This window comes from Pipistrellus hanaki (assembly GCF_964339955.1).
Source record: "Pipistrellus hanaki genome assembly, chromosome: 2".
Taxonomy (NCBI): domain Eukaryota; kingdom Metazoa; phylum Chordata; class Mammalia; order Chiroptera; family Vespertilionidae; genus Pipistrellus; species Pipistrellus hanaki.
This window is the reverse complement of record NC_140504.1, coordinates 6,491,703-6,507,228: the sequence shown is the minus strand read 5'-3', so window position 1 is coordinate 6,507,228 and position 15,526 is coordinate 6,491,703. Positions and strand designations below refer to the sequence as shown.

The window sequence follows — 15,526 nt, the reverse complement described above, 5'->3', positions numbered from 1 at the left end:
GTGTAGGGGTGAGGGTGGGGGTGGAGGCTGGTTCTTGGGTCCCAGGGGAGGGCGGTTGGGGGAACAGGTGTGGCAGGGCTGGGGCCTCCCAGGGTCACAGGCAGCCCGAGCCCTCCCCGAGGCCCCGGCTGCTTGGAAGGCTGTGCCTCCGGCTGTGCTCCCCGCCGGTTCTGGGAACACAGGAAGTGGGGGAGCTCTGCTTCCTGAGGAAGCTTCTCCAGGAAGCAGGCCGAGCCCCGGGACCCGGACCCGACGCTGGAGGCCGGCTGGGCGCCCGGCCTCGCAGAGCGGCGGCGGGGGGCGGGGCGGGAGCCCGCACTCTCTGCAGCCGGAGCCCCGGCCCAGGGCGGCCGCCGTCCACACTCCAGGCCCGGACAAGACGGAGCCGCCGGGGACCAGGCTTCCTGGAACTGGCCCAGCGAGGGCCTGGGGCCGTGCCGAGCTTTTAGAAAAGACCAGCTCATGATGGTTTGCTGATCCATTGGTTTCTAAAGGAAGCATCCGATTCAGGCTCCTGCTGGCCTCAGATCGATAGATGGATGTTTCCTCTCTCAGGAAGAGCTGGGAGGGGTCAGACGGGTCCCCCTCACCCCTCCTCCCTAACCCCCAGCCCCAGGCTGGACCCGCAGCCCAGCAGGCCTGTCACCCGTGGTGAGATGGGCCAAGCCACATCCGTGGCTGCTCAGGCCCGGGAAGCCGGGCTGTGGGGCAGGTTTCCACCTGCCTGAGGCTTAGGCGGGAGAGAACTGGACGCAGATGGAGGTTGGGGGCAGCCGGAGGACTCGGTGCAGGTTACACAGAGAGGCAGGCAGGTGGAGCTGGGTGGGGGAGGGGAGGGGCGCCCAGGAGTGTAGGGCCTGCTCCATCTGGCTTTTCTGATGCAAGTGGCAGCCCTGCCCTGCCCCTGCCCTACCTCTGCCTCTCAGTGGTGATGCAGCTGTGTGGGGACCTGGGACTTTGCCTCTCCATGAAGCAGCCCCCCTTCTACCCCCCCCCCTCCGCTGCCTCAGCCCCTCTCACTCTCTCCCCTCCCATCCTGTCCCTGTCAGTGCCTGTGGAGCCCTGGTGGGCACTGGGCAGTGGGGGTGGGGTGGACATGGCGGATTCGGAAAGGAATAGAGATAACCAGTGGAGGAGTCACTAGATAAGATGCTGCCACCGGTGAAAGCCATGGACAGGGCAGCCAGCAAGAGCGGGACAGCGCCAGCCAGCTGAGACACAGGGGCACCGCCAGCGTGAAGGCCCCGAGGCGGGCAGGAGCCCAGTGCGTGGGGACAGACCGGAGAGGCCAGCAGGGCTGGAAGGGGCTGGCATGCTCCCAGGCTGCTTGCTGCCGCATCTCTCAGTCGGCAGGGCCGTGCGGGGCAGGGCGGACCTCACCCAGGGAAGCATGGCGGTGGTGACACAGAGTGCGGTTTGCAGCAGGTGGACGTGGCTGTTTGGGGCTGGAAAATGGTCCTGCAAACCCAGACCTGCCTGCCTCCCTCCCTCCCAGCCTCCGGGGTGGGGCAGAGTGGCCCCCTCTGCCCTCCAGGGGCCGGGAGTTAAAAATGGACACTGTTGCCACAGGGACCAGAGCAAGTGCCCCTGAGGCAGCCCTGGTCGGCCGGGCAGCCCCTGGTCCCCACCCCCATCCCGGGACCAGGCCTGGCCGGGCCTTGGCCTTTTAAGGGCATTTCTGGGCCAGCACCTCCACGGCCCTGCACAGGCTGAAATGCGATCTGGCCGAGCCCGCCTCTCCCCAGCAGGAAGCTCTTCCCTCCAGCGCCCACACTGCCATCAGGCCCGCTCCGCCCCGGTCTGCGGGAGGACACTCGGGGACGTGACCCCGAACTGCCCCCGGGGAAGCTCCTGGGGGGAGTGAGGGCGCCGCCCGGACCCTGAGGGCGTGTGGCCTCCTTGGGGCCCTCTGGGCAGAGTGCTGTCCCTCATTAGGTTCAGGACGCCCCGCTCCCCGCCTGGCCTGGGTTTGGGCTACGTCAAAGCCAGCAGTGCTTGTCCCTGCACGGGTCCCTAAGGCAGGAGGGAGGGTTTGGGGGACTCACCCAGAGCCTGGGTCATGTTTGTGTGGGCAGGGCCCGGGTGGGGAGAGTGAAGGAAGGACTCGGGAAGCCTGGAGAAGCATTCTCTGCGTGTGCTCGGCCCCCATCCCCTGGGGTGTCCCTTAGCCACCCCCCTCCCCCCCCCCGCCGCCCCCCAGGAGTCTGGGTTCGTAGCTGGGCTCTGCATGCTGGGACACGGGACACTCAAGGCCGGCTGCTCAGCTACCTGGGCAGACACCTTTGTACCAGGTAAGGCTGTGGTCGGCAAATTGCGGCTGGCGAGCCACATGTGGCTCTTTGGCCCCTTAAGTATGGCTCTCCCACAAAATACCATGGCCTGGGCGAGTCTGTTTTGAAGAAGTGGCGTTAGAAGAAGTTTAAGTGGTTTGTGTGCCTGGGAGTGCTGAGGTCTAGCTCCAGGCTCTGTTTCACTCTCACCGACCAACGCCCGCCCGTTCTGTGGCCTCCGGGCAGCGGGAGGCCCGCCCTGCAGAGCTCTCTGAACCCCCACAGAACAAGCCAGCTGCCACTGGGAGAGCTGGGGCTTGTGCCCCTCCCACCAGAGGGGGCAGGGCCTGGCAATGGGGACACTGGTGTCCTGGCCTGGCCACCTGTGCGGAGCCATCGGCGTGTGTGGCCCAGGTGCACAGACAGAACCCGTGGAGCCCGTGGGGGGTTCCTGGCGGCCCTGGCTTCAGCTGCAAGGGTCTCCGTTCCTCAGTGGCTCATAGCGGTGACGGAGCGAAGCCCAGGCGGGCTCTGCCCGGGGCCCCAGCACAGCCTGCTGGGCCAGGTGCCCTCCCCCCGCTCCGAGGCTCTGGCTGCTGCCGTGTCCACATGGCACACATCACGTGGGGGAGGCTCAGGGCCTGTGTTCCAGCAGCTTCCGCACACTCGGTGCCGTTGGAGCGGCTGTTCTCTGACCACAGAGCTGCCTGTCTGCGGGTGACTCATGGGCAGCTGCCCCCACCCCGTCCTGTCAGGGCCCCTTCCTCCCGGGAGCCGCTCAGCTGCCCCGAGCCTCTGGGGCTTCGTGACTGTCAGCAACGTCCTCACTCTGCTGTGAGCTCTCATTGCGGAGGCCCCTCACCAGGGAAAGGCAGCTCCTGGCCCTCTCTCTCCCATCCCTGGTGTCTGGTCGGAGCCTGCAGGGGGCCCCGGGCCCAGCCATGTCCTTCTCCAGGAAGTGTCCTGGCCCTGCCGAGCCCCAAATGCCAGTTTAACAGAGGAGACGGAGCCGCCATGCCTGGAACTTCCTCAGGTCACAGGGCCACCAGGGCGGGGAGCGGTGCAGCCCCTCTCCCTTACCCCCCAAATCCCACCAGACCTCCACCTCACCCCCACTGTACACTCTGGCCCCAGAGCTGCGAATCCGTAAGCATTGCACACACACTGCACATGCACATACATGTACCATGAGCACACACTCAGGCTGTGCCCTCCATGTGCACAGCCTGAGTGTGTGCACCATGCACTTACCTGCTCAGACATGCGTGTGTGTGCATGAATCGTGTCTGCATATGTGGGCAAGGGGATTGTGGCAGCAGGTTCTGCGGCAATGAGCGGTGGCACGGGACCGAAGGACCGTCGGTGCTGTCACAGTCAGCCCCCTGGTGCAGCCAGAGGCAGGAAGAGCCCCGAGCCTTGCTGGACACTCCCTCGCTGTGGCTGTGTCCCCGGGCCCAGCTCCCCCAGTGTCCGACCTCCGGCCGCCTCCGCTGGCACCTCGCTGACCCTCCACCGTCCTGGGCTCCCAGCACCTGCCCTGCACTCCTCCCTGCCTCTCTCTTTAGTTTTGTTTTGAGTTTGAAAAGTAGAAAAGCACAGCGAAGATGGCAGCAGCTCCCCACATGCCCACCACCGGGGCGAGCAGCGCCCACAGGTGCCACATTGCACCAGGGCTCCGCATGCCGGGCTGCTGAGCGGAGCTGCCGGCAGCGGCCTCCACTCTGGGCTCAGCCTCCGTTCGGGCCTCGAGGCTGGGGCGGCCGGCAGGACCCCGGCTGCAGTGCGGGGAGAGCGCCCCCAAGGCGTTGGGCAAAGGGGTGGGAATTCCCGTTACAGCAGGAGCCGCTTCAGTGGGAGGCCCTGTCCTGACCCTGACCCTGGCCCTGACCCAGTCTGACCATCACTGTACACGAGGGTCGGCACCACTGCCCGCTGAACGCACAGCTGGTAACCGGGTGGGGCTTGGGCAGGGCCATGACCGACTGGGCTGGGTGTGTGCGAGTCGGTGTGAGAGTGTGTGCAGATGCTGTGATGTGTGTGTGGCGTGGGTGCTGGGTGGCATGTGGTGTGTGATGTGTGGTGTGTGGGGGTGTGCACTGCGTGATGTATATGAGTGTGTGGTGTATGTGTGTGAGTGTGTGCACATGGTGGGTAAAGTGAATGTAGTGTATGCGGTCAGTGGTGTGTGTGGTGTATGTTTGTGGTACATGTGTGGCATGTGTGTGTGGAGGGTGTGTGTAAATGGTGATGTATGTGTTGGGCATATGCGTGTGTGGTATGTGGTATGTGATGTATGTGGTCTGTGTATTGCATGGTTTGGTGTGTAATGTGTGCTGTGTGTGGTATGTGTGTGATTATGTGTGGTATATGTGTGGTATACAATGAGTGGTATATGTGGTATGTGGTGTATGTGTGAGTGTGTGTGGTGTACAATGCATGTGGTATGTGGTGTGTGTGATGTATGTGTGGTATACAATGCGTGGTATGTGGTGTGTGTGTGAGCGTGTGTGGTGTACACTGTGTGGTGTATGTGGTGTGTGAGTGTTAGCATGGATGCATGCTCAGCAGGGTGGAAGCAGGAGGCTGGCTGTGAATGGCGTGGTTGGGTGAGCAGGTGGTTGGTGTGATAAATTCCTCATGACTGACCTCTGACGAAGCAGGGGACATGCCTGCAGCTGGCCCAGCCCAAGAGGCACCAAGGAGAGCCAGTTTGGGTGAAATTACACTTCTCTTCTTGGTTCCGCATTCCTAACAAACTCGGGAAGGCGGGAGGCCAGCTCAGGACGCTCCGTGGTGAGGCGGCCCGGTCTCCTGCGGCCCCCAGAGGCCGAGACAGCGCCTGGGGAGGTCCCGGCTCCTGGGCGGGCGGAGGCCCCTGACAAGCTCCGGCTCCAGCTCCGGCCGGAAGGAAGGCCACAGGCATCTCACGCCCAGCACATTCCTGCGGCTCAGTGGGCAGGAGGGAGGGTCCCTGTCTGGTGAGGAGGCTGGGCCACCTGTGCCTGCGGGCTGGCCCTGCGTCAGTCCTGGCTGTGGCATCTGTCTCGCCTCCCTGACCTGGCCGTGCCCAGAGCTGCCCTCGGGGCTCTGCGGACAGCATACCCACAGGGTGAGCACACGGCCACCACGAACGTCTGGTGGTTGGGTGGCAGCCTCCTCTGGACTGGCGGCTGGCCCTCCAGGCCCCCGTGGGCAGCCGGCCCTCCAGGCCCCCGTGGGCAGCCGGCCCTCCAGGCCCTGTGGGCAGCCGGCCCTCCAGGCCCCTGTGGGCAGCTGGTCCTCCAGGCCCTGTGGGCAGCCGGCCCTCCAGGCCCCTGTGGGCAGCCGGCCATTTGTCCCAAGTCTCTTTTTGGGTCCTTTTTGAGGAGGGGCCCTGCCCCGCCCACTCCTCCAGCTGGAGCTAAGAAGACTGGGTCATCCACGGCCTTCTCTCCCCCTCAGAGGGCTTGTCTCCCAGCCCAGGAGCTGCCTAGTGCTCCCCCGCTCCGGCCAGTGCTTTTGATCATGCGCCCCCCCCACCTCTAACCCCAGCACAGAACATTGCACATCTCAGCAATGCATGCTTTTTCTTTAAATTATGGATGTGAGGTGGGGTGTTAAAACCAGCATTTGCATTTTAGCGACAATCCTCTGAACCAAAAGGAAAACACACCTATCACCACAGCGCCCGCTCAGCTGCGCGGGCCCCTCTCAGCCTGTTTTACAGGAGAGGACACCAAGGCCGAGGCTGAGCAGCTCGCCCCACACCGCACCGCGAGCGTGGGCCTGGGCCCCACCCGTGGAGGCCACGCCAGGGACGTGGGGGCACACTCACTGCCTGCCAGAGCTGCCTGTGTGCCACTTCCTGGTGCCAGCCCCCTCAAAGAAGAGGCCAGGCCACGGGGCATGGCCAGGGCGTCTTCGGAGACCTGGGGATCTAGGGCATCGTGGCAGGCCTCCCGCTGGGTGGAATCCGTGGGCACGGGCTCCATTGCTCTCCGGCCAGGGCTGCAGGTACAGCGAGGGCCCCTCTTGGGGGGTCACTTAGCTCCCCCGTGAAACGCCCTGGGGCTTCAGAGCCGCTGGACACCTCTGGGCGCCTCCAACAGGCAGACGGCCATGCTCCTCTGCCTGTGGTTGGAAATGGCGAGGAGCAGAGCCTTCCCAGGGAGGAGGCAGGCTCCCCGGCCCCGGGGGAGGGGCCGCCATGGGACGGCATCCATGCCATGGGCTGTCACGGGGAGAGGGTTGATGGATGATGTCACACTCTGGCCTCTCTCAGTGAGGAGCACCCCTCTCAGCCTCTGTGTGTGCAGAAGCCCCAACATGGGAATACAGTGTGGCCTCCAGAGTGTGGGGTGCAGGGTCCCCCCGCACAGTAGCAGCAAGCATGCACACGGTCGGACCAGGCACCCAGGAGTATGTTGTGCACAGTAGGAACAAGTATATGACCCAGGAGGGGCAGATGCACAGTGGGAGCTCGCACACACAATGGCAGCTGACACACAGTAGGAGCTTGCCTGACGCCCGGGCTTTATGCAATGGCAACGCCTGAGAGGGAATCTAGTAACAAGCTGATTTTTGTCCCCTGAGTGTCTCCCGTGACAGCTGGTCTGGAAGAGGCCTTGGGGGAAGTGGATGCTCTGGAGTGGGGAGATGGGGAGGATTAAGGTCCACCCTCTTTCAATCCCTATCTGTGTAGATTTTCTCTTTAATCTATTTTTATTGATTTCAGGGAGGAAGGTAGAAGGAAAGAGAAGTAGAAACATCAGGGATGTGAGAGAATTATTGATTGGCTGCCTCCTGCACGCCCCACATGGGATTGAGCCCCCAACCCAGGCCTTTGCCCTGACAGGGAATTGAACTGTGACCTCCTGGTTCATATGTCCACCCTCAACCACCGAACCACGCCGGCCGGTGGATTTTCAGTGCCTGGGCCTGGCAGACAAACGCTCCAAGGGCTCACACGGGCTCTTGGAATGTGAGGTGGACGGAGGGGTGCCCTGGGCAGCGGGGGGCACGGGGAGGGTGCAATGAGAGGAAGGCTGGCTGCTTCAGGTAACTCGGTATTACAAAGGAAGGAGGGGAGGGGCTGCAGGACAGGGCAGCCAGGAGGGACGGGGCTGGGGAGGAGCAGGAGCTGGCGGCCCTGTGTCTCCGCTCAGCAGGGAGGGGAGGCGGAAGGGGAGCTGCTCCGGGACTCGGGCACAGGCCTCTCTGTGTCTTTGGAGGCCATTTCTTCCCGAAACCAGGCCGGTGCCCCCAGCAGCCAGCGGGGAATGGACCAGGTGTGACGGCGTGCGGACGGCAGAGGGCACCTGAGCGTTCCTGAGCTCCGCAGACACGGGGCTGTGTGAATTCATCCACTCCTGAGCGGGGGAACTGAGGCACAGAGAGGGGGAGGACTAGCCTGAGGCCACGCAGCTAGCAGAGGCGGAGCAGCTGGGTTCCACCGGCCCGGAGCCTCTGAGATCGGTTCCCTGAAGCTGTTTGCACAGAACCAGGTGGACCCCGGTGCTCTGGAGGCAAATAACTGAGAATGTCTCCAAAGGTTTGTCTTTCTGGCTGCTTTCCGGCAGCTATGCATCTGTCAAGCTTAGTGGACTATCTTTTCTTTTGAATGTGCCCTTGACCCTGGCTAAGGTGTTTGGCCGGATGTCCAGCCCCTGCCCCTGCCGGCAAACAGCGGCAGCCAGCTGCCCGGACCATTTCTGAAATACGTGTTTCAAGTCTGGATAAGAGGGTCCTTTAAGAGAATCGATGCTCAGCACACGGATCCATCAGAGTCCTGCTGTGAAATGGCTTCCGGAGGATTGATTTCCCATATTGCGATCCTGACCGACTCCCAGGACGCCCCGGAGTGCTTGTGTGGGTCTGTGCCGATGCCAGAGGGAAGCAAGGTCTGCGGGGTCCCATCGTGGGCCCAGCAAGCGCCCACCGAGACCCGCGGGGGTCAGGGGTCATGGGCATGGGGCCGATGGGTATGGGAGGGCTGCCCACACTGTGGCAGGGTCCCGGCTGGCTCATCACCCCAGCCCTGGGCGTGGCCACACCTGCCCTGGGCCTGCACCTGCCTCATACCCTAAAGCTTGGGTCTGCGGCCCAGCCTCCTTCTACACGACCGGCCTGGGGAGGATACCCGCCTCCCCGCTCCCCCCGCTTTGTTCACGTCCACACTCTAGGGAGGCTGAGGTAGGAATGCCGGACATCCAGGAGGACTGAGCCCTGAGGCCTAGCCATCCCGTCTCTGTTTGCCCTGTGAGGACCCAGAGGCTCTGGTCCAGCCGGATACTCCGGACGGACGGACGGTGTGACGGGCAGGGCTGGCGCCTCCTCTTAGCCAGTGGAGGGCCCGGTGAGCGGGTGGGGGTCGGGCCACCGTGCAGAGGGAGGGCAGCATTCCCTGCAGCGGGCAGGGTGAGGGGCCAGGAGAGCAGAGTGACACATGTGATGCGTGCAGGGTGGGTGGGAGTCCTTCCCAGCACTCCCCACTGCTCCCTCCGCAGAGCGCTGGCGCCCCAGGCAGCCTCCCAGGTGGGGCCCAGGCCGCCCAGGCCTGAGGCAGCGGGGCCTCCCTCCCCAGGAATGCGGGCGGCCCTCCCTCCGCAGGCTGGGGCCCATCCTAGGGAGGAGCCTGCACAGGGGCGGCCCGGCTCAGAGGCTGAAGCTGTGTCACTCCTCTCATCAGGGCTGGGACAGTGCAGGCCGGACCCTGGAGGGGTGACTGGTGAGGTCACACCGCTGGCCCTGTGCGCAGACATGCCGGCTGTCTGATGACCACCTCTGTCTGCAATGGCCCTCCAGCCCAGCTCTGGGCCCTGGGCCCTGCAGGTGATGCAGGCCCACGCTCACGGGAGGCTGGTGTGGACCTGGGCCGAGAGCCAGCTCCCCTGCCTTACCTTGTGGCCCAGGGTGGGGAAGGGACCTGGGGCCTTGGGCTCAGCCAGAGCTTGGGGCCGGGGCCTTGGTGTGTGACTAATGTCATCAGAGGTCCCCTCGGGCTTGGCCCTCGAGTTGGAGGGAAAGGCCAAAGAGCCGCATGTGGCTCGAGAGCGCAGTTTGCCGTCCACGGCTCTATGTGAACAAGTCTGCCTGCCTCTCCCCGGGAGCAGGGGCCCTCCCCGTGCAGGGCCTGCGGGCCCGGAGGAGGGGCAGCAGCCTTTGTCCTGGTCCTCCCCCTGGGCGGGCACACGTGTCCCTCACACTGCAGGCGTGAAGTCAGCGCTCTCCCGGACAGAGCCAGCCCTGCAGGCCGGGACCCGGCGTTCTCAGGCCAAAGGGACTCCACATGCTGACAGGTGATTGCGATGCAACTGTGTACCTGCCGGAGCCTTTCCTCCTCAGAGCAGCCTCCCGTCGTGGGGATATGAGGTCCAGCCCGAGTACTTTGAAGGGGGCATGTTTTTGGGAGGACCTGGCGTCCGGGGACGTTTCTGCCCTTGTATGTGCCTGCGTGTTCAGGAGAACGGAGGGGGTCGGAGGAGCAGGAGCTGCTGGCAGCACGGAGGGGCCGAGGCGGGGTCCCTCCTTCCTGCTGGTGTTCTCTCCACCCCCCCAACCCCACCCCCGTCACCGTGGTTTCCCTGCTGGCTCTCTGGGACGAGGCCTGTGGACGACCTTCTCCTGGGCTCATGGGTCCATCTAGATAATGACACTTCCTGCCGGTTAATCTCCGCCGAAATGAAGTCAGTTCCCGCCGACTTGGCCGGAGGGCTGCAGAAGTTTTCCTTTCGGGGAATGGGAAAGAAGGCGGCCTCGGTAGCCGCCAGGAAAGGGGAAGCCCTGGCTTCCGGGCGCAGCCCAGGAGGGGACGCCGCGGCTCCTGCACACAGCGGAGGACACACGTCCGAGTGGGAGCCCCACCCCCGGGGGAAGCGAGTCAGCCAGGGCTTCCCGCCCCCAGCGCCGATGTCCTGGCCTCAGAGAACAGGCTGGACCTCAGGCCAGTGCTCTCCTCGGGCCACTGGCCCCGACAAGGGGCCCCCACCACTGCCCAGCCACGCCCAGGTGCTCTGCAAGCCTGCTGCTGGACAGCCCTGCAGTGGCCTTGGCCGTGGCCTCCTGTCTGACGCCTCACTCGAGTCACACAGGCTGTGGGGCCTAGAAGCCCTTGGTCCCCCTTGCCCGGCATGGCTCTTGGGGCAGGTCTGACCGTGGAGACTGTGGGCCCCAGGCCCCCCTGTCCTGCCAACGTCATGTTTCATGTCTGGCCAGTGTCGCTCTGGGGGGAGCCTGGGGCGGAGGCAGGGAGAAGTGGGGGAATCCCTCCTCTCGATGCTCCAGTCCCTGCTGCCTCTCTGTCGCTGGAGCAGCCTGACCCCGGCCTTGGGAGCTGGTAACAGCCTCTCCTCCTTCTCTCCCTCCAGCCGGGCACCCAGGGTCCTGTCCAGGCTGCTGGCGTGTACGGCAAACCCGGCGCCGCCTGGAGTCTCCCTCTGGCCACGGGAGCTGGACGTGCTGGAGGTGGACGATCCAGAGCACTGGACAGGGAGGCTGTATCTGGGGGACGGGCGGCCAGCTTCCCCTCCCCGGGGTGGGGTGTGGCGCAGGCCTGAGGGGTATCTACTCTCTCCTCGAGGGCCCCGGTGCCGCCTTGGCTCCTTCCCTGCCCCAGCCCCCTCCTGGGGGGCCGGGGGTCCCCTCCCACACCAACTGTCCTGGAATCTGAGATGCTGCTCTTGCCTCATCACCCCCTGATGAGCTTCTCAGCAGTCCCCTCACCCCTTCTCTCTTTCTGGGTCCCCAAAAGGATCCCTCTCCAGGGCAGAGGGCGGGGCGGGCCTCCCTCTGACTGTGGGGTCGCAGGCGGGGGGGCAGGAAGGCAGGGCTAGAAAGGGGGGGTACCTCAGGAGGCGTGAGCAGGCTGGGCGCTCACTGCACCGGCCCATCGAGGGATTGGAAACTTAGGCCAGTGCCCTAGATAGCTGGTGCGGCCCCCCCAGGCCCGGGACAATGGAGCCCGCCGGTTACATAAAGCCTCCTTACATAACCAGGGTGAAGACACAAGAAGAGCCGGGCAAGTCAAAACAACGGCAGCCGGCAGCCGGGCGGGAAGGCCCTGCGGACAAACACCGGGAGTGGTGAGTAACCGCTCGGAAAGCCCCAGCCTGGGGCAGGAAAGGGACGCTGGGTGGGGCCGCCTGGAAGAGAAAGTGGTTGGACGGAGAGACACAGAGGCCACGGCGGCTCCCAGGGCCAGGCCGGGCACAGCCGTGCGGCGCCGCTGGCCTGAGGGATCCGAGCCAACGGGTTCCAAGTCCCCCCGCACCCCGGCCCTGCTCCCCTCGCCCAGCAGCCCGCAGGCCCAGGTGTCCCTCCTCACACTGCTCCCAGGCCACACACGCATGGGGTACCTCTCCCCCTGGGCTGCTCATCTCCTCTTTTAGGGGCCCAGGTCCTGCCCGCCCGTCCTGTCCTCCTCCAGCAGGGGCACCTGTCTCATACCCCGACTCCTGCGTTTGTGATTGTTCTTGTCTTTACAGATCTTTGTTCTTCATACCCTTTGGTTTAGCTCTCACTTTGTACACTGGACTTCACGTGTGTATTCACAGATACACAGGCGCGGCAGATCCCTCCCCGGAGAGGGTGGTGATGGGAATCGGAAGTCGCGTTTAACCTCCTCCGTAAGCAGGACCCTCAGCCAAGCGCACCGAAAGCCAGTCCAACGGGCTCTCTCGGCCGGCCGCTGGCCTCTGGCTGTCTGGCCGGGAGCTGGGGACATTCGGATCGTTGTTGAGTGAGTCCTTCAGGAGTCACACTGCTGCTTGTTGCCATCCCCTACGTAAGGGCTGGATGGGTGTGGGATTCCCTGCCATCAGAGTTTGCTACCAGAACTTCCCCTGCCTGAGCTAAGGAACCGAGTGGACTGAGATGCAGAGGATACCGGCCTTCCACATGCACATGGCGGCCCGTGACGGGCCAGCACGCGTGGTCCCGAGCCTCCACGCAGCCCCTCGTCCCGACGGCGGCCCAGAGTGAACCAGCCCACTGCCATCACTGCTTCCAGGGCAGTGCCCACACCGGAGGACGCGGACTTCGACTTGAATTCTGGGTCTGACATCTCATTCTCTATGCATCCCTTTTCTCACCTGTAAAATTACAAAAATTATATCTATTTCTTAGGGTTCTTCTGCAGAATAAAAATCATAGATGTGGAGGGACTGGTCTCTACAGTGGGCCCTTGATGAATGACAGGGATCATTGCTGTTTCCATCGATATTGGTAATCAACTCCTTCACGCCCGGGTGTCTCGCTGCAGGCCTGGTCCCTGCCTCTTGTCTGTGCTGGCCCCTCACTTCACACCTACGCTGTGGGACCTTGCAATAATTCAGGATGAGCTCAACAAGATCCTAGTTCAGTCACCTCGGCAAAGACCCTGCTTCCAGATAAGGTCACAGCACAGGTTCCGGGACCAGGACATGGACGGATATTTGGGAGCCATCATTCAGCCCACTCCGATTGCCCCTGACGGTCCCCTCGTCATCCAGCTCTGCTATGAGCACAGAGCGGCCGGAGGGGCCCGGGCTCAGGGGAGCCAGCACAGTCAGGCCGAGAGGGAGGGTTGGGGCTTGGCTTCCTTTGCACAGTAACTGTGCAGCCCTCAGAACCCCATCCCCTACCCCTACCCCCACCACTTTGAGCTCCTTCCTCCACCCCAACTCCCTCCCTCCCGGCTCCCTCCCAGGCCATCTCTGCAGCTTATCTGGGAGAGTCTCCATGGCGCTCCCCGTTGGCATGCAGAACCTCATCTCATCCCCCACCTCCCTGGCCCTGGTGCCCGGGGTGGGAGAGCAGGGGGTACCTACGCCAGCTGTGAACCTAAGAGGCAGTGACAACGGAGTGGGAGAGGGGCGGAAAAGAGGGAAGAGAAATGAGAGGAGGTGGGCCCAGGATGTCCCCAGAAACCCTAGGGTTTACTCCAGGGGTACCTGTTCCCACCCCAGCACCAGCCCACCACACCCTCAGGCCCCTTCAGGCACCCACACCCCGCCCCCGCCCACACCCACGCAGACCGCTGACACTGGAGGTGTTGGGCCCGTCTCTCCCCCTCACCCCTCACTGGGACCCCAGCAAACACCGGCCGGCCCCCCTTACTGAGGAGAGGAGGAGGTTGCTTTGCTTAGTTCTCCGTTCCTCTAATGCAGGGGTCTTCAAACTATGGCCCGCGGGCCACATGCAGCCCCCAGGGGAGTCTGATCCTGCCCGCCAGGTTTTTTGGGCAGTGAGCGCAGCCAAGGTGTTACAGTAGGGATTAGTAGTTCATATAGTCCGGCCCTCCAGCTCTCTGAGGGACCGTGATCTGGCCCCCACTTTAAAAAGTTTGAGGACCCCTGCTGGGAGCTGCCCTGGCCTTGTTCTTCCTCCCTCACCTGAATGGTGCTCCCTGGGGGGGTGGGGGGCTGGGAGCTGGGTGCCTTCCCCCCTCACCCTGTCCCGGGAAGGCAGAGGCATAAAAATAGCTCCATCTTGCTAAGCCACAGGCCTCTTTTCTGGGAAGCAGAGGAGGGATGGGCAGGGGGCCCTTTTTGGGCTTCCGGGGACACAGCCTGGCTGTCTGGGCCGGCCACACCCCTCCCTCAGCTGCTGCTGCTGCTGCGTGTCCCCGCGGCACTGCCCTCCTGACCCCTCTCCGGGGACCTAGCGCCGTCCCTTTTTTAGAGCAGTATTTTTACCCAGGGCGGTGCCAAGGGTCACCCGGCCCTGCTGACCAAGAGGCCCTGCAGGAGCAGGCTGGGGCTGAGGGCAGGGGCCTCACCCACGGGGCCTCTCAGCCCACCTTCTTTCTGTGGCTGGAAGGGAGTCTGGGTATTTTTATCCCGAGTGAGTGGCCATCCAGGACTCTTCTCTGACTCAGAATGAAAAGTGGGGGCGCTCCCAGGAGCTCTGGGCCACGGAGCACACTGGCCACCCGTGATGCCCAGTTCCTGTCTGCCCACCGTGGAGGGACGTGGGACCCCAGGTGGCTCCCCGACCAGGGGGATGAGAAGGACCCTCCAGGAGTGATGGGCACCCCAGGGCGGGGTGGCCAGCAGACCCACTGGTGGTTGAACGGCCCCTCCCACCAGCCATCTGGGGTGTGGAAGCCCACCTAGTCCTGGGACGGAGGCTCCACGGTCACTCGTGGCCCCTGACATAGCGTTTGGAGTTGAAGCTGCTCACCGGTCACCTCTCGGCGCTCTGGTCCCTGTTCCTGTTCCTCTCGTCCCCTGCCTCACGCCCCTCCTGATCTCTGATTCGATTCACGTAGGCTGGGTCTCCGATAAACACACCCAGTTATTACTTTGAACTTGTAATGGTGTGTTTGCCCCATTTACCTTTAAGGTGTCATTGATACCGACCGGGTGTAGCCTGCCATTTTACTGTTCACTTTGTCCCCTGGATGTTGTCCCTCTGTCCTCTTCTCTTGCTTTCTTATTTCAATGTTTTGTAGAATTCCAGTGTAACTTACCTATTGAAGCTCTATCTACTGAGCCCAACCGGCTAGGACGAGCTTAAACACCTTTAGAAATGACTTGCTCACATTTAAAGACGTCACCTAGAAACCCAGCATTCCCGAAGGCCGGTCGGCACTGGGCCCGCCTCCCCAGGCGGCTCCAGTGAGATGGCACATCTGTCCTCCAGGTCACCGGCGTCCTCAGCACTGTGCCACCCTTGTTTGCCTGAGTTCCTGCCAGGGCCCCCAGTCTCTGCCTTTTCCACAACTTGTTCACGCGTCCCCGCCGCTCTGTTTGAGTGGTGACCTGTGCTCACGGTCTGGGGACCGAGCTGATGCTGAGCTGGATCGGGGCCTGAAAATCCAGCCACGCCACGTGGTCCTCCAAGAGCACAGCCACCGGGTGGTCAGGGTCTGGTGACCCCCTGACCACCAGCTTGGACACAGGCACCAGGGGGTCAGTGCTGCTGTGAGTCAGGTCTCCCCAGAGCACAGGGTCTCCCCATCGCCCTCTCTCTCTTGGATCCAGCTGCTTCCAAATAACACCCACTTCACATGGGCTGGTCACCCACAGGGTCCCAGGGAGCTGGGCGGGTGCAGACCCCCAACCAGCCTCCCCTGTCTCGCCCGGCCTGACTCCTGAAGGCCGCTGGGCGAGGGGACCCTGATTCAGGAACTTTGCAGCAGGCGCTGAGCCCACAGGGCGTGTTCCTCGCTCTGAGCCTCGCAGTGTCTCCCTCGATCAGGGCAGGGGAGCGGGCAGCGGGGCCAGGAGCCCTTTCTCTGGGGCCCTAGCTGCCTCCCTCCCCGTGTTCTTGCCCGGGGTGGATTTGATTAAACCGAA

General features: G+C 63.6%; 1 long non-coding RNA gene across 1 annotated transcript; it reads left to right on the top strand.

Annotated features, from left to right (window-relative positions):
- Positions 1-11,091: 11,091 nt before the first annotated feature.
- On the top strand, positions 11,092-12,405 carry LOC311617294. The gene is made up of 2 exons (XR_014794098.1): positions 11,092-11,329; positions 11,732-12,405. It is a non-coding gene; the product is annotated as an uncharacterized lncRNA (long non-coding RNA).
- The last annotated feature ends 3,121 nt before the right edge of the window (positions 12,406-15,526 follow it).